This window comes from Felis catus, chromosome B3 (assembly GCF_018350175.1).
Source record: "Felis catus isolate Fca126 chromosome B3, F.catus_Fca126_mat1.0, whole genome shotgun sequence".
In the NCBI taxonomy this organism is placed as follows: Eukaryota; Metazoa; Chordata; class Mammalia; order Carnivora; family Felidae; genus Felis; species Felis catus.
Genome location: NC_058373.1, coordinates 99,270,857 through 99,285,740, shown reverse-complemented (window position 1 = coordinate 99,285,740; position 14,884 = coordinate 99,270,857). Strand labels below are relative to the sequence as shown.

General features: G+C 41.8%; 1 protein-coding gene across 3 annotated transcripts in view; it reads right to left on the bottom strand.

Annotated features, from left to right (window-relative positions):
- The window catches only part of GNG2 (G protein subunit gamma 2), a 118,741-nt gene extending 106,241 nt beyond the window's left edge, over nucleotides 1-12,500 (bottom strand). The window contains exon 1 of one of the 3 annotated variants that reach the window (XM_023255687.2): nucleotides 12,373-12,500. The gene's annotated coding sequence lies outside the window, so the exon portion shown is untranslated. Of the gene's footprint in view, nucleotides 1-11,940; nucleotides 12,153-12,372 lie in introns of those variants that run through there. The other 2 variants (XM_011283234.4, XM_019833015.3) reach the window with 2 other exon arrangements.
- Nucleotides 12,501-14,884: the final 2,384 nt, after the last annotated feature.

The following is a 14,884-nucleotide window of genomic DNA, read 5'->3' as shown; positions in this document are numbered from 1 at the left end:
GGTGTCCTTTAATTAACTATGCTCACTTGTGTATTAAGCTTTAGAAAATTATTTTTTTTAACATTTATTTATTATTTTCTTTAGAGGGAGCGTGAGTGGGGGAAGAGCAGAGAGAGAGGGAGACTTGAGGATTCAAAGCAGGCTCTGCGTGCTGAGAGCAGCAAGCCCGACACAGGGCTTGAACTCACAAACCACGAGATCATGACCTAAGATGAAGTCAGACACTCAACTGTCTGAGCCACCCAGACACCACAGAAAATTATTTTTTACACTACAGTATTTTAGGATTATTTTAAGACTTATAATAAAAAACACATCATTTGTCTTTTACCTAAAAGCTTTGACCTTTTCTTACTTAACTTTTGTGTTATTTTCATTAAAAGAAAATCTAGGGGCTGTTCAATATCAAGGGGTTTTTTTTTTTCTTAGTGAAATTATTTGAATGCCTATACACCATGATGTTCCCTAAACACAGTCATCATTTATGAGATTTTTTTTTTAATAGCAAAGGATCAGCTCAGTTCTCTAAAAAGACTCAAAAAGGATGGGTTTTTTTTCCTGTTTAAGTTTTTTCACAATTTTTCTAATATGGTTCTGTACAGATCAGATAAATACCCTTCTTAAATACAGCTCTGTTGGCAAAGCCTAGAAATTAACTTTACTTTCCTGTTTAAAAATGCAACTATGAGTAGGAAGCACTCAATCATTTATTATAGAAAAGGTACTCCTACTATTAATACTTAGTCTGCTATGATGAGAACGCAAAGAAACCACACCTCAAGGCAAGCAGTCAAAACACTGTAATGACAGCAATTCTGCTGAAATCTCCCTTTTTTTCACTATGGCTGCCTCACACACGTGGCCTCTGAAATACAATGCCAAAGTGGAAAGTAGGAACCACGAAGAAAAGGCAACGATAATAGAACTGCATGTTGCCTCCAGAGTTGGAAAGTGAAAACCAATTTTCGAAACAACTCATAATCTGAAATTCCAGAGATTAGTCATTCTTCTCTTACAGGTGCTGTAATCAACAAAATACACACCTCTCTAGAGAAAACAAGGTTTTCATTGAAGTCTAACAGGCGCCACACATAGAGAACCCTTGGCCTCTCTGGGGCCTGTCTTGGCCCAGGGTGGATTTTATTTACATCAAATTGACTTAACTGACCAGGCAGGAAATCTCATTTTATATATATGTGTGTGTATATATATATACACACGTGTGTGTGTAACATATATTTATATGTATGTAACATATATATAACATATAATTTATATATATGTTACATATATATATATTTACACAATTTTTTACAATGCAGATAATGCAAGAGTGGTTGTCTAAATTAAACGACATTCTTTTTTTTTTTTTTTTGAAGTTTTCATTTAATTTATTTTTTTTAATTTACATCCAAGTTAGTTAGCATATAGTGCAACAATGATTTCAGGGGTAGATTCCTGAATGCCCCTGACCCATTTAGCCCATCTCCCCTCCCACAACCCCTCCAGGAACCCTCTGTTTGTTCTCCACATTTAAGAGACTCTTATGTTTTGTCCCCCTCCCTGTTTTTATATTATAAGTTAAATGACATTCTTATGGCTTTATAAGACCTGATGTGTTTTCCTCTGGAATAATTTGGTTAGAAGGTTATTTACTAAGTCTTGTATTAGCCATTTGGTATTTTCTTTCAGGATTCTTTCTCCCATCTACCTATATCACCACCATTTAACAAAAACAGGCTTTTTGTCTATGTGTGTATGTGTGTTTTTCAAAAGGAAATGCATGGAAACACTGGTCAACTCCAAGTTGTGGGCTCTTGAAATACCAATTACGTTTTTTGAGGCTTGATAGCTTCACTTACAAAATGGGAATAATAATAGTGTTAGACTCCATTGACTGCCTACTTGTTAATCATCAACTCCTTGTCCTTTGCTAACACAACCAGACCTTTTCTCCGGGGTCTGGTGACCACGTGCTTCAGAGACGCTGTTCCGTGGCCCCAGGAGGAAACTCTCACATCAGCCAATCACAGGGGTTCCATCTGCCTCACCTCCATAGATAAAGCGTGTGAGCTCTGAGGGGGATTCAGCTGGAGACAGCTGTTCTATAACACTAATAAGAGGTACATGAAAAGGAATCGGTCACCTCACTGTGCCTCTAGATATTGAAATCTGCCTGTTATTCTGAAATTGTAGTAGCCATGTCAGCACCGGCAGGGGAGCAGTCTAAGAGAGAAACCAACTGTGGAGGATGTCAGAACAGGAGGAAGGAAAGAATGCAGGTTGCTAAGAACAGTGTTCTGGAGTTACCCTTCTTTCAGGAGGTCTTGAGGCAAATTTCCTGTTGGTTAAGCCATTTTGGTAGGGTGTTCCTTTACCAGCAACCAAAAGTACCCTGATAGAAAAATTCTGTTCACTTCTCATAGGGTTATTTTTTTAAAACTAATGGCAAACAGTAATGTATGCAAAGTACGGGGCACAAACAGCATGCCCAGCAAATGCTAGTTCTCAACTTGATTGCTGAAATGTGTTGATTTTCACTCATTCAACCACAAGTGAGCGCTTGACTCTATGTGGTCCGAATGGCTCCTCTGTGAGGTTTTCCTTGGTTCCTCCCAATAGAATTAAGGGCAAAAATCACTGCTTTCTCTACTTTGTTCATCTAGAAGATAATACCAAGTACCTAAGGTTTATTTTAAACAATAACATTGGCATTTAGTCCAGACAACAAGCCCTGTAGTGCTGATTGCAGTGTAGAGAAATATAATGAAACAAAGTAGTCTTGCTGACTGTGTAAATCAATTTGATCCGAATAAAATTTAACCCAGACCAGGTACTCAATGGAGCAGCCAAGTGTGCTACATTTGGAGACAGCCTAGTTTAACGGAAAAGTGGCTTTCTGTAGAGGAAAGACATATTTCATAGACTATTTTTTTAAGTTTATTTGTTTATTTTGAGAGAGAGTGCATGCACGTGAGTGGGGAAGGGACAGAGAGAGGGAGAGAGAAAATCCCAAGCAGGCTCCACAGTGTCAGCACAGAGTCTGACACAGGGTTCAGTCTCACAAAACATGAGATCATGACCTGAGCTGACATCAGTAGTCAGATGGTTGACCAACTGAGCCACCTAGGCACCCCGAGATTGTTATACATGTATGTGAAAAGGACATGCTGGCTCTGAATTTCATCTCATCCTTAGGACCTGACTGGGAACTCTCACCCGCCCCCACCCCCCACATCCTCACATCCTCACATGGTGTTCTCCTCACCAAGGCTCAATTTAAATGTCACCTCCTCAGAGAGGTCTTCAGGGACTACCCAACAAAAGTACATTTCCATTACCACCACCATCGTATGTATAATCTCCATCATTCAACTTGTTTCTATTTTCATCCATCTTAGCACTTCTCACTACCTGATATTTTCTTGTATTATAATTTATTTCTTGTCAATGGGGTCCAAACTTGGCTGGCTGTGATCTAATTAGCCTGGGCTGAGGCCAGGACCTGGGTATTTTTTTCAAAGTACCACTCAGTGATATTGAACATGCAGCCAGATCTAAAAGCCACTTGTTTATGTGTTTACTGGATCTCTCCCAACACTAGACTGTGAGTTCCAAGAAAACAAAGAACTGGCCTGTTTCGTTCATCCAAGTCTCCCTGGCCCCTCCAAGGACACGTGGCACATCGCAGACATTCAGTTAAGGCTTGTGGACCGAATGACCAACTGGGTTATAATTACATCAGCATTTGTCTGTTTCCCCTGTAGTTTATGAGCTCCTAGAGAGCTCCTAAAGTATCTAGCCTAGTCTGCATCAAAAAATAAGTGATGAAGGAGAGTTCAGTAAATAAATGAATTATAAACAAACTGCATTTGTGAGCTTAAATATTCTCTCACATGCACACGCATACACACACACACACACACACAATAATATGTGAAGTAAGGGATGTGTTAATTATCTCGATGGAGGGGATCCTTTTACAATGTATACATGTATCAAATGAGCCCACTGTACACTTTAAATGGCTTATTTTATTTGTTATACTTCAGTAAAGCTGAAATTAAAAACAAATAAACAGAAAACCCCACATAACTGTATTTGTGTGCTATATATAAGGAAGACAAAGATGAAACTGGGCGTGGCCACTGTCCTCAAAGAGCTGGCTGAAGGGGAAGAAAGGCAGATTGCCATTATACACACTAGAATGTGCTAACTGCTATGATGAAAGAACAAAAGATTTCAAGGGAGGTAAAAATTGTTTCTTACTGGGGAGGGAGGGAAAGAAACCAAGGAAGGCTTCATGGAAGAGGTAGCATTGGAACTGAGTCTTACAGAACAGATGGAATTTGGCTATTCAGAGAAGTAACACTGTGGGGTGAAGTGTGGAAGGGGAAGTAGGAAGGTTATTCTAGGGAGAGGAAAGAACACACACAAACCAGTCCAGCTGGAAGTTAGGAGGGCCTGGACTAAGACACCAGCTATCAATGTGGAAAAGAGTAGATAGTGTCAAGATATGTTCCCAATCACAGTGCAAAAAGCTATGGGACCAGCTACAACTTGGGCTGTTTGTTGAGGAAAACTGAAATTGAGTTTTTATAACTGAGGGACTGAGAGAATGGGGTGTCATTAATAGTCAGGGAATCCGGTAGGAGCTAGTTTTGGGTGGGGAAAGGCAATAGTAGCACTGATTTGGACATGTGAGTTTCATTTTCAGTGGGTCGAATGTTTGCAGGGTGCTTGATGTACAAGTTTGGCAGCGGATGAGTGATGAGGATGAAGGATCACATTTGAACTTACCTGCACGGTGACAATGACTAAAGTCATAGAAAAGGATTTGATAAAGGGAGAGGGAGAAATTAAGAGGCAGAAAAACCAAATCTTGAGAACAAACATATTTAGGGATCATAACTTGGGGGTTAGTGGGGAAGTTGGGAGCCTTGAGAGAGCTATGAAGGGTGGAAGAATGTGCCACCCCAAAATATACCTCTTTGACATACAGATTATTTTGAACAGGATACTTTGGGAAACAGCAGACACAGGAGAAATTCTGAAAACAGAGTAGACATTACTGCTTATGTAAGGGAAATTTACATTTATAAAGGAAATCTCCATTTATAAGGGTGCCTCCTCCCTCTCCTACCTGAGAGGGAAGGATGACTAAATCCCTAGAGACTCTAGTCAGTGGACAGGTACCCACTTAAATCTGCTTTATCTTAATCTTACTCTTATTTACCACACTTTTCCTGGTCACCTCCCCCATAACTGGCTTCCTCCAACCCTTCTTCTCTGCCTTTAGCTGAAGATGGTATTTCAGCCGGAATTCTAAGCCACCTCTGAGAGTTACTCATTTTTCCTGGGTATCCTGCATGTATACATGAGGTATACATGTTAACAAGTATGTTTGCTTTTCTCTCAGTAATAAATCGGCCTTTTGTTCCAGGGTTCCCAGATGAGAACTTAGAAGGATAGTGGGAAAACTATTTTTCTTCCCCAACAGGTAGAAGAGAACAGGTTCGTTGAGGTTATAAAAGTCAAGGGGAAGCTCTGTTGGCAGCAGATCTAATTTTAAATTAATTTATGTGCATGAACTAATCACATTTGCAGGCAAAGAGAAGAGGGCCAATTAAGATAAGAAACCAAATACGTGTGAAAGAGATAGACTTATTGTCAGAACATAGTCCCCTACAAAGTAAAAAGAAATGGAATAGAGAGTCCAAGTAAAGAGTTTACTCTCAGCTTGAATGAAAGGCTGTGTTAATTTGACCTAAGAAGACAGGGGAAGAGAATGAGTGGAGACACAGAGGTATTTTGAGATGGTAAGTAATGAGGTTGAGGAAGCCTGTAATATATACCTTTTCAGATAAACAGAAGGTGAGGTCACCTGAAATAAATAAAAGTAGTGGGACTTAGGTTTAAGGGTTTTATTGAAAATGCACAGGGAATAGTAAAAGAGGAAATTAAAAAAAAAAAAAAAGAAGAAGAGGGTTTTCAGAGAACAGCAATGGCCCTACAGATGTTGCAGTGAATGTGGAGTAGAACCCAGCTTCTAGACCCTCTTCACTAGCTCTGAGTGCCAGGTACTGGAGGAGAGGATTGTGGAAAGGTCTGACCCTGACAACCAGGCTGGCAGGAGGGCAAGGAAAGTCCAAAGCAACAGGGAGGAAGGGGTCAAGGGCCTAGTTTTCCCAGGCCTCTCCTTTAAAGAGCTTGACTGTTTACACATATTTGCCAAGAGATAAAAGAGTTGATCTTGTCTTATCTCAAACCTTGGTATAAAGTGGTACCATTTCTAAGAAACATGTTATCACTCGAGTTTAAGATTGAACTCCCTCTTTTTAAATGTTTAATGAAGTCCCTTAGAGATTGTTTGAACATCGATTCCCATTAAATATAACTCGTTTTCTGTAACATAAGAGTCTGGGGGAACATATATATCTCTAACACTCTTACCTGAAAATCTGAATTGCAATTCCAACATGGCATCTTTACATTTGAACAAATCTGAACACAGAAACTGCATACTTACACGTTACACAGGGTGTTAAATTTAAACACTTATGGTCTTCTTTTTAAACAAAATAATTTGGTCATACAAACAATTTTAAAAGTGACAAACTATAGAGACTTTCTCTGTCCGTTTGCCCTAAGACGGAGGGAGGTGAAATGGAGATTGAATTGGGAGGCAAGGTATTAATCATCTGGGCAAATCTAGAAAGGTAACTTAAATTCTAGGCCTTTTCTATGATCCATCATGGATGGTTTGATGCAGGTTAGGCTCATCCCCAGGTCATTTTCAGTTGTACAAGTCCTATGATGTCAAAGGCCAGGAACTAAGTCTTAATATAGCTCTGTAACTCCCCTCTCCACCCGGATCTAGTAAAGCCAGTGATGGATCCTCCAAGTAAATGCAGAATAAATAGATTTGCAAATTAAACAAACTGGGGTTCATTATTCAACCAACCAACACAAAGAGTACATTATAAGAAATACACATATGATCATTCAGGAGTTCTTCAAACCATTCAAGGTCAACCTCTGTTCCCACACCATAAATCTCAGATACTGTTGCTCTTAACAGAATCTCCCTTCATCTTCCCACCCAGCTCCTCTCAAGCCTTGTCCACTCCCCGCCTCACCAGTTTCAGAATCAGGGGTGACATCTGCAGTGGGAAATGAAACACGGAAGGATTCCCTATTTTCAAAAGTGAAATTTAGATCAGCATCACATTTCATTAGTAGAAACCTTTTTCAGAAATCTATTGTCGTTTAACTACCAAAGCCCCTTCTTCACAGGTTAATCCTCTCCATTATGCAGAGCTGGAGAGGGGCACCTGGGTGGCTCAGCTGGTTAAGGGTTGGACTCTTAGTTTCGGTTCAGGCCACGATCTCACAGCTCTTGGGTTCCAGCTCCAGGTCGGGCCCCGCACTGGCAGCTCAGAGCCTACTTAGGATTCTCTCTCCCTCTCTCTCTGCACCTCTCCTGCTGTCTCATGCATGCGTGCAACAGGCACACTCTCTCTCTCTCTCTCTCTCTCTCTCTCTCTCTCTCTCTCTCAAAATAAATAAAGAAACTTAAAAAAAAATAAAATAAAGAGCTGAAGAACAATTTAGTACTTTAGATTCTCTTCCTTATTTCTGACCCTGCTAACTATTGGGCATTTTTTTTCTCATCCAGCTAATGAGAAGAGACTAGAAGAACATGGGAACAACAGTCCCCCAGGGCCTCCTCTGTAGTAGCCTGGTCCACATTTGACCAGCCAGTTCACTGGTGTGACTGTCTACAATACGGGTTTGGATTTCACTATCAGGTCCTTGATATCACCAATTACCAGGAGCTATACAGATTTTCTTACTTTCTCCTTTTGATTTTTTAAAAAAAAAATGTAATGTTTTTTATTTTGTGTTTTAGAGAGAGAAGGAGATAGAGTACTAACAAGGGAGGGGAAGAGTGACACACACACACACACACACACACACACACACACACACAGAATCTGAAGCAGGCTCCAGGCTCTGAGCTGTCAGCGCAGAGCCCAATGTAGGGCTCAGACCCACAAGACTTATTCATGACCTGAGCTGAAGTCAGAGGCTTAACTGACTGGGCCACCCAGGCACCGCCCCTCCTTTTGATTTTAAAAGTTACTTCTGAGAGATATATTTTACTTGGGCAGAGATAATACTGGCATATGCAAGAGATTAAGTACAAATATTACAATCATGATCTTTATGATGCACTATGTTAAGAGATCCCACCATTTAAAAATGTCTCCTTGAAAACAATCCAATTAAAAAATGAGCAAAAGACTTGAGTAAACGTTTCTCTAAAGAAGATACACAAATGGCCAAGAGGTCCATGAAAAGATGCTCAACTTCATTAATCCTTAAGGAAATGCAAATTGAAAACATAAAGAAATACCAATTCATATCCATTCGTATGGCTACTATCAAAAACAGACAAACAAAAACCCCCAAGAAATAACAAGTGTCGGTGAGGATGAGGAGAATTTGGAACTCTTACGTAGTGCTGTAGGACTGCAAAATGGTACCATCGCTGTGGAAAACAGTATGGCCATTCCTCAAAACAATTAAACACAGAATTACAATTTGATGCAGCAAATCCATTTCTGGGTACCCCAAAAAAGTGAAGGCAGGGACTCAAACAGATAATTGTACACTCATGTGCACAGCAGCATTATTCACACTAGGTTAAACATGTAAGCAACCCCAGTGTCCAACAGATGAATGAATAAACAAAGTGTGGGGTAGACACACAAAGGAATCTTATCCAGCTTAAAAAAAGAAAGAAATTCTGACACCTGCTACAACACGGATGAACTTTGTGAAGACATTATGGCGAGTGAATGAAGCCAGTCACAAAAAGACATACCACTTACATGAGGTACCCAGAGTAGTCAAAGTCAGAGACAGAAAGTAGAATGGCGGTTGCCAGGGGCTGTGGGGAGGAAGAAATGGGAACTTATTGTTTGATGGGAGCAGAGTTTCAGTTTGAGAAAAATGGAAAAGGCCTGCCGATGGACAGTGGTAACGGTTACACAACAATGTCAATATACTTAATGCCACAGAATGGTACACTTAAAAGTGGTTAAAAGGGGAAATTTTATGTTATATATATTTTACTCCAATTAAAAAATATATATATATCTCCTGGAACCTTGGAGGTAGCTAGCGGCAAAGGTCGAGAATATGCTAGTTTTCCCTTATGTCACCCATGAAGAAAAAATGACATCTGAGTACCTACCACATAGCAGGCACTCACCTATTCACACACAAAAGCAAAAACAAAACGCAACAAAATGAAAAACAAAAACAAAAACAAAAAGAAACCCTTGATTACGTACTATTAACTTCTCTTTACAAAGAAGAAACTAAGGTTTATACATTAACGTACCAGGTCAAGTAGTAAGAACCAGGGATAGGATTCAAAGGCAGATCTGCCGGACTCTCGAAGCCTGTGTTCTTTTCACTCCACGATGTTCTTTTATTCTACCCACAGTTGTCTTTTTGAACTGGCTTTCTGCTTTGACGATAGAGCTTTTATACTTAAAAGTTGGGCCTGCCTTCTGAAGTAGGCTAAAAAAGTCAGTCAACCAAATACATTCACTATGTGCCCACCATATGAGGCCCAGGGCTGGCCACGAAATAATGGAGTCATGTTTCCACTCAGCCATTGGCCATATGGCAGGAAAAAAAACCTATACAATTAAAATTTCAGTGTCCATCGACTCCCTCAAAAGCCACTGAATACTCTGGGCAAAAGCACTATGTCTTTCAATATTCCCTATGGCCGGAACAAGTGGAAATAGTCCAGTTTTACAGCACAGAAGCATTTTTGTCTTTTTCCTAAACCTTCTACCATCACAGTGGCTGATCTGCTGTTACTCACTGATGTTGTGCTTCAAGCTGGAATTTAACAATTAAGGAAATGTTTTGTGCTGTGCAGAAAATAGGCAGCTCTTAATTGTTTTCTAAAAGAGAACAGGGGGCCCTCTTGACTCTCCTGTGCCTAAGGGCCAAGGTTTCATTTTCTTACTCTTTTGTGAAACGCAGCGAAGAATAACGCAGATTATCTACACATCCCCAAATAAAGCAGGGTGTTGGCAGGATCCAGTGAATACAGCCTGAAGATGAGTAAGTACCAAAGGGTGAGCCCCATCCTTGTTCATACAGCCCAGATTCCCAACTTTCTATTTCATTTAGTGACAGGCAGCTTGATCACAAAACTGGATCCAAGTTAAGGGCATTCTGGATCCAAGATCCACCCTACATCTCCCCCTGGAAGATGATCTTTACATATTTTATTCTTTAGGAGGCAAATGGGGAGTGTAATTGTGAAGTACATGGAATGATCTGTCTTGCCTACAGGTTTGATTAAATTCATTGACTCCACAGGGAAACTCTACGGTTTCAACACTAGCAATATTTTGCTCCTTAGACATAGCACAAGTTTAATTTAATAAGTAACCTCAGAGAAGTAGGCATTTTTTTTCCTTTAGTACCTAAAGATTCTCATCTCTGAACATGTGCTGCTACCCACAAATTTTGGGAAGCCAAATCAATTTCAGAAAGATGGCATTAAAAAGCAGACCTTACAGCTTCTCATAACCGAGAATGGTGAGAAATGAGGAGCCATATACACTCTCAACGGCATATTTAGTGTTTAAAAGCCTATATGTTAGGAATTTGAATATCTAAATACGACCTTTTTACTATTTTTTTTTACCTTACTATAAGCAGTTCTTTCTTTCCTTTGAAAACTTATCTCTCTTCATTCGAAACATTCAAGAAGAAACCTTTCATCAATGACCATTTATTGCTTACCCACACTTTCCATTGGAAACAAAGCTTAATTTTTAAAACCATGCTTCAGTAGGGTCTTATGCTCTTTCTCCTACATATCCTGCCAAAGACATCTCACAATTTCATTTCCAATCCATTAGACCTATTTACTGTACTTTTACAGGTCGTTCATAAATATGAACAAGTCATAGTCATGGGCACTCTCATTAAGAGGATCCATTGCTCAAGATAACCAAAGAACAAAAATCGCATTTTGATTTTACCATTTGGGTGTATACAGGTAAGGAAATAACCGAGCTCCACTTTCACGTTTTGTCCCTCACTAAGGGTAACATGCATCTTGACCTACAGATGAATAAAATCCACATAAACATCAAATCCATATATATCTGATTCTGGACAAGTTAAACCCGCCACACTCCTTTGAGAAAGGATGCAACTTTAGGATGAGACCTACTGGCAAATGGTAGCTGTTTCTGAGGTTATCCAGAAGGCAGCTGCACAGAGAGCAGAGGGAGGAAGACACCGTTTTTTAAAACAAATACTGCCCCTCATATACGCAATTCCAGCCCTTGTTGGCAAATTCCGAGTACAAAAGGATTTAACCAAAAATAAATAAATAAATAAATCATAATTTAAAAAACAGCTAAATCACAGTCGTTATAGTGCAAAACAGCAGACACCTCAGTGCAGTATGTAAGAAAGATAATGCAACGAACATTTTCCACCACTTAACACCCTTAAGACGAGGGGACTGCAACGCTCAGACGATGAGCCCACAGCTTCACAGCCCCAGTTGATTTCAACTGAGCCCCGCTTTTCTTCCAAGAGAACTCTGCAAACGGCTTCTTAACACTTAGGGTGTTTTTCTGACGAATCGCCAAAGCGAAGCGCCAACGATGATTTCAACAACAAAAACCAAACACACGCAAAAGCAAATGTGCCACGAATTTGGCCATTCTCAACAGCCCTTCTCAAAGAACCCATCCTCTCATCCTTTCCCCCCCCACCGATCCCGAAGCAACGTCCCCATCCTCCCTGAGAAATCCGCCCTTACAACCGCAGGCGGTGGTCATTCTCTCGCTTAAAAAGGAGCGAGCCCCAAAGCGGCCCCTTTACCTGGGCGCCCGCGGCTCGTCGGAGAGCGGCTGGTCTCCTGCGGGGGAGCCGATGTGTGCAGGGGAGCCCGGCGCAGCCCGCGCAGCCCGCCCAGCCCGGCCCGGCCCAGCCCAGCAGTAGTAGGAGCTGCCACGGAGCGGCCGCCGCTGCGCGCTGTGCGCTGTGCGTGTGTAGCAGCGGCGCCTGCAGCCCAGGGACTAGTCCCCACCCAGCTTTGTCTTCAATCATCGCGCTTTCTACAGGAAGCAGCGCATCTCCCACTTCCTCCTCTTCTTGGTGGCTCTCGGCTGCTTTCTTCTTTCCCTCTCTTTCGAGCTAGCGCTTTCACCTCCTCCTGCGCTGCCCACACTAGTGTGACCAGAACCCCTCTCCCCCTTTGTTCCAAGTCCCCCTGGTGCCTCTGTTCCTTCCTTCCCCTTCTCATTCCCTCACCTCTAACAGCAGCTTCCAGCAACCGCCTCTTCGGGCCCCCCTTCCCTGCGCGCGTAGTCGGCTTCCCGGCAACCGGCCTGCACCGGCCAGTTGTCGTTGATGGTGCTGCTGCTGTTGGTTTTGGGGGGTCCGCAGCCCCTGGCGGGGGGCTGGCCCTGAAATCCAGCACCAGCCTCAATGGCTGCTCCTGATTTACTGTGGTCCCTTTCAAGGCAGCTAGCTGGGAGCCTGCAGCTTGCAGCTTCTCGCTGCAGCATTTTGCTCTGTGGCCAACATGCCAGCAGCTTAATTTCTCCAAGGTCCCACTACCACGGAGATCTTATTAACCCACATGCTCAGAAAGGAATGGCCCTGATAAGTATCCTTGTGGGGTACAAGTGCTAAACCAAGTCCTGCACTGCTACCTGTAGCCTGACAGTGAAGACATATTCCCAAAAGATTCTCAGAGGTGCCAAGGAATGGGGGGGGGGGGGGGAGCTGAATACCTTCCCAGCCTAGAAAGAGAACTCTGCCCCTGCCCCCACCCACTCCCACTGGTAGGGCTGAAAGGACCCTCAAGACCCTCTAATCCTTTCCCCCTTGCTTTAGGGCTTTAGGACGGGTATCATGTTATGGGTAAGGGTAGAGACTGCAGGCAGTCTGTCCACCAGGATTTGAATCCAAGCTGTCATGACTGACTATATGAACTTGGGTGAATTATTTAACTTCCGTGTCCCTTGATTCCCTCATCTGCAAAATGGAAAGGATTACAGTCACATCCCACAGCAGAAATGTGAGGGTTACAGGAGATGGCCACAAAATGCTAATAGTTCCCGGGACTTAGGAAGTGTTAAATACACATTAGCTCTTTTTAGAGAACGTGGATGCTCTGAGACGAGATGACTTTTGAGAGTCAGCAGCCACATCAGGACCAGTCTTTGGTTTCTGAGTTCCCCACCATCAGTATATTCATCACTAAACTCTGATGCTCTTGGCGACAATCTATTCAGTTTGTGAATCACCCTCCCCTCGATTCCAATACAAGGTGCTTTGGGGAAGCTACAGATTAAACATGGCCTAGGGGCAGGAGAAAATCTTCCCAGTGTCCAAGCATTGCTGTTAAGAAACCTCTCTCCAGGCTTCAGTGCCCAGAAAGCTAATCCTCCCCAGGCAAAAGAGTTAATTCCCCAACTCCACCTGTTTAAATCCAGTCCTGCTTTAACCCTCCGGCAGTTTGAGGCCACAGGCACCTGAAGGTACAGAATTTAGTAAATAGGAAATGTTCTGACACGGTCCCAGCCTACTCTTTGTTTTGACGTTCCAAGAACAGACTTGACTTTTCTTTCTGGAAATCTTGTATCAAAAAGGACCCTAATGTCAACTCACTAACGTCAGAAAATTACAAAATGGGTTATTCTAAGATTAAAATCAAGGAACTGCTTTTGAGCCACCAAGAAACAGAATTGTGGCAGGGAGAAAGATTGGACATAGATTCCCACTGCCTCCTGCAACCCAATGGAAATCAGACACGAATTATCTCCAAATCAGGAATCTTCATGGCAGAGGTTCCCAGGAGCTTTTACGTAAAAATTTAAATACAGTATCTGTGCTACAAAGTCTAAGAAAAAAATGAGAAGCGCAATTATTAATGGTTGGAAGATTACGGAAACAAATCTCTGGTTAGTTTTAGACTAGTGGATTTTGGTGTTAACTCTGGATTCAAACAGGTCTCTTCATTTATTTATTTTTCTAATCCTCTGTTTGTCTCTCTCCTTCTCACACGTTCTCTCGACCAGCAGAGAGTGGTTGGTATTTACCTTTACATCTTTATAGGAAAATCTCAGACAAGGAAATCTGCCAGGAATTTGACCCGTTGTTTTCTGATTGGCTCTTCCCCCTCTGGAGCTTAATAAACTCTCAGTAGGTTCACCTGACCACTGCTGTGAGCGCTCAACCAACCTCTCTTCACAGCCGAAAACTAGATTTTAAGCTCTTTCTCTTTCTGTCATTAAACTCATTGCTTTCAACTGGTCCTAACAGACTCTTTCTGGATAAGAAAAAGATGGGGGGGGGGGGGGAGTAGATTGGCCAAGAGAGAAGATCAATCCAGTTCAGATCTCTTAACACAAGCATAGTGTAAGTACACACTAAGTCTGCAAAGTGTTCATTTCTTGGGAGATATAATTACATCTCACCATTAACAGTTCATGCCATCAGTAACTAAACATGAGCCTAGCCTAGATGCGTTGTATCAATGCACAGAACAGAAACCCGTAAAACACTCCAACTCATCAATAGTCTTATTTATAGGCATTGATACCTTCTATTTCTTAGGTCCACCGTGTAGAAGTGGTTGATGGTCATAAAGAAGCCATCGTTTCAGCCTGATATCTCTCCTGCATTACTGAACATTCTAGCTGAATGTCCCTCGAAATTAGCATTTTCCAAATTTTATATATTGCCTCACCCAAAGCATGTTCCCCTTTCTGTATTCTCCACTTTATTTAATGAGGACTATAAACCTGTTTCCCAC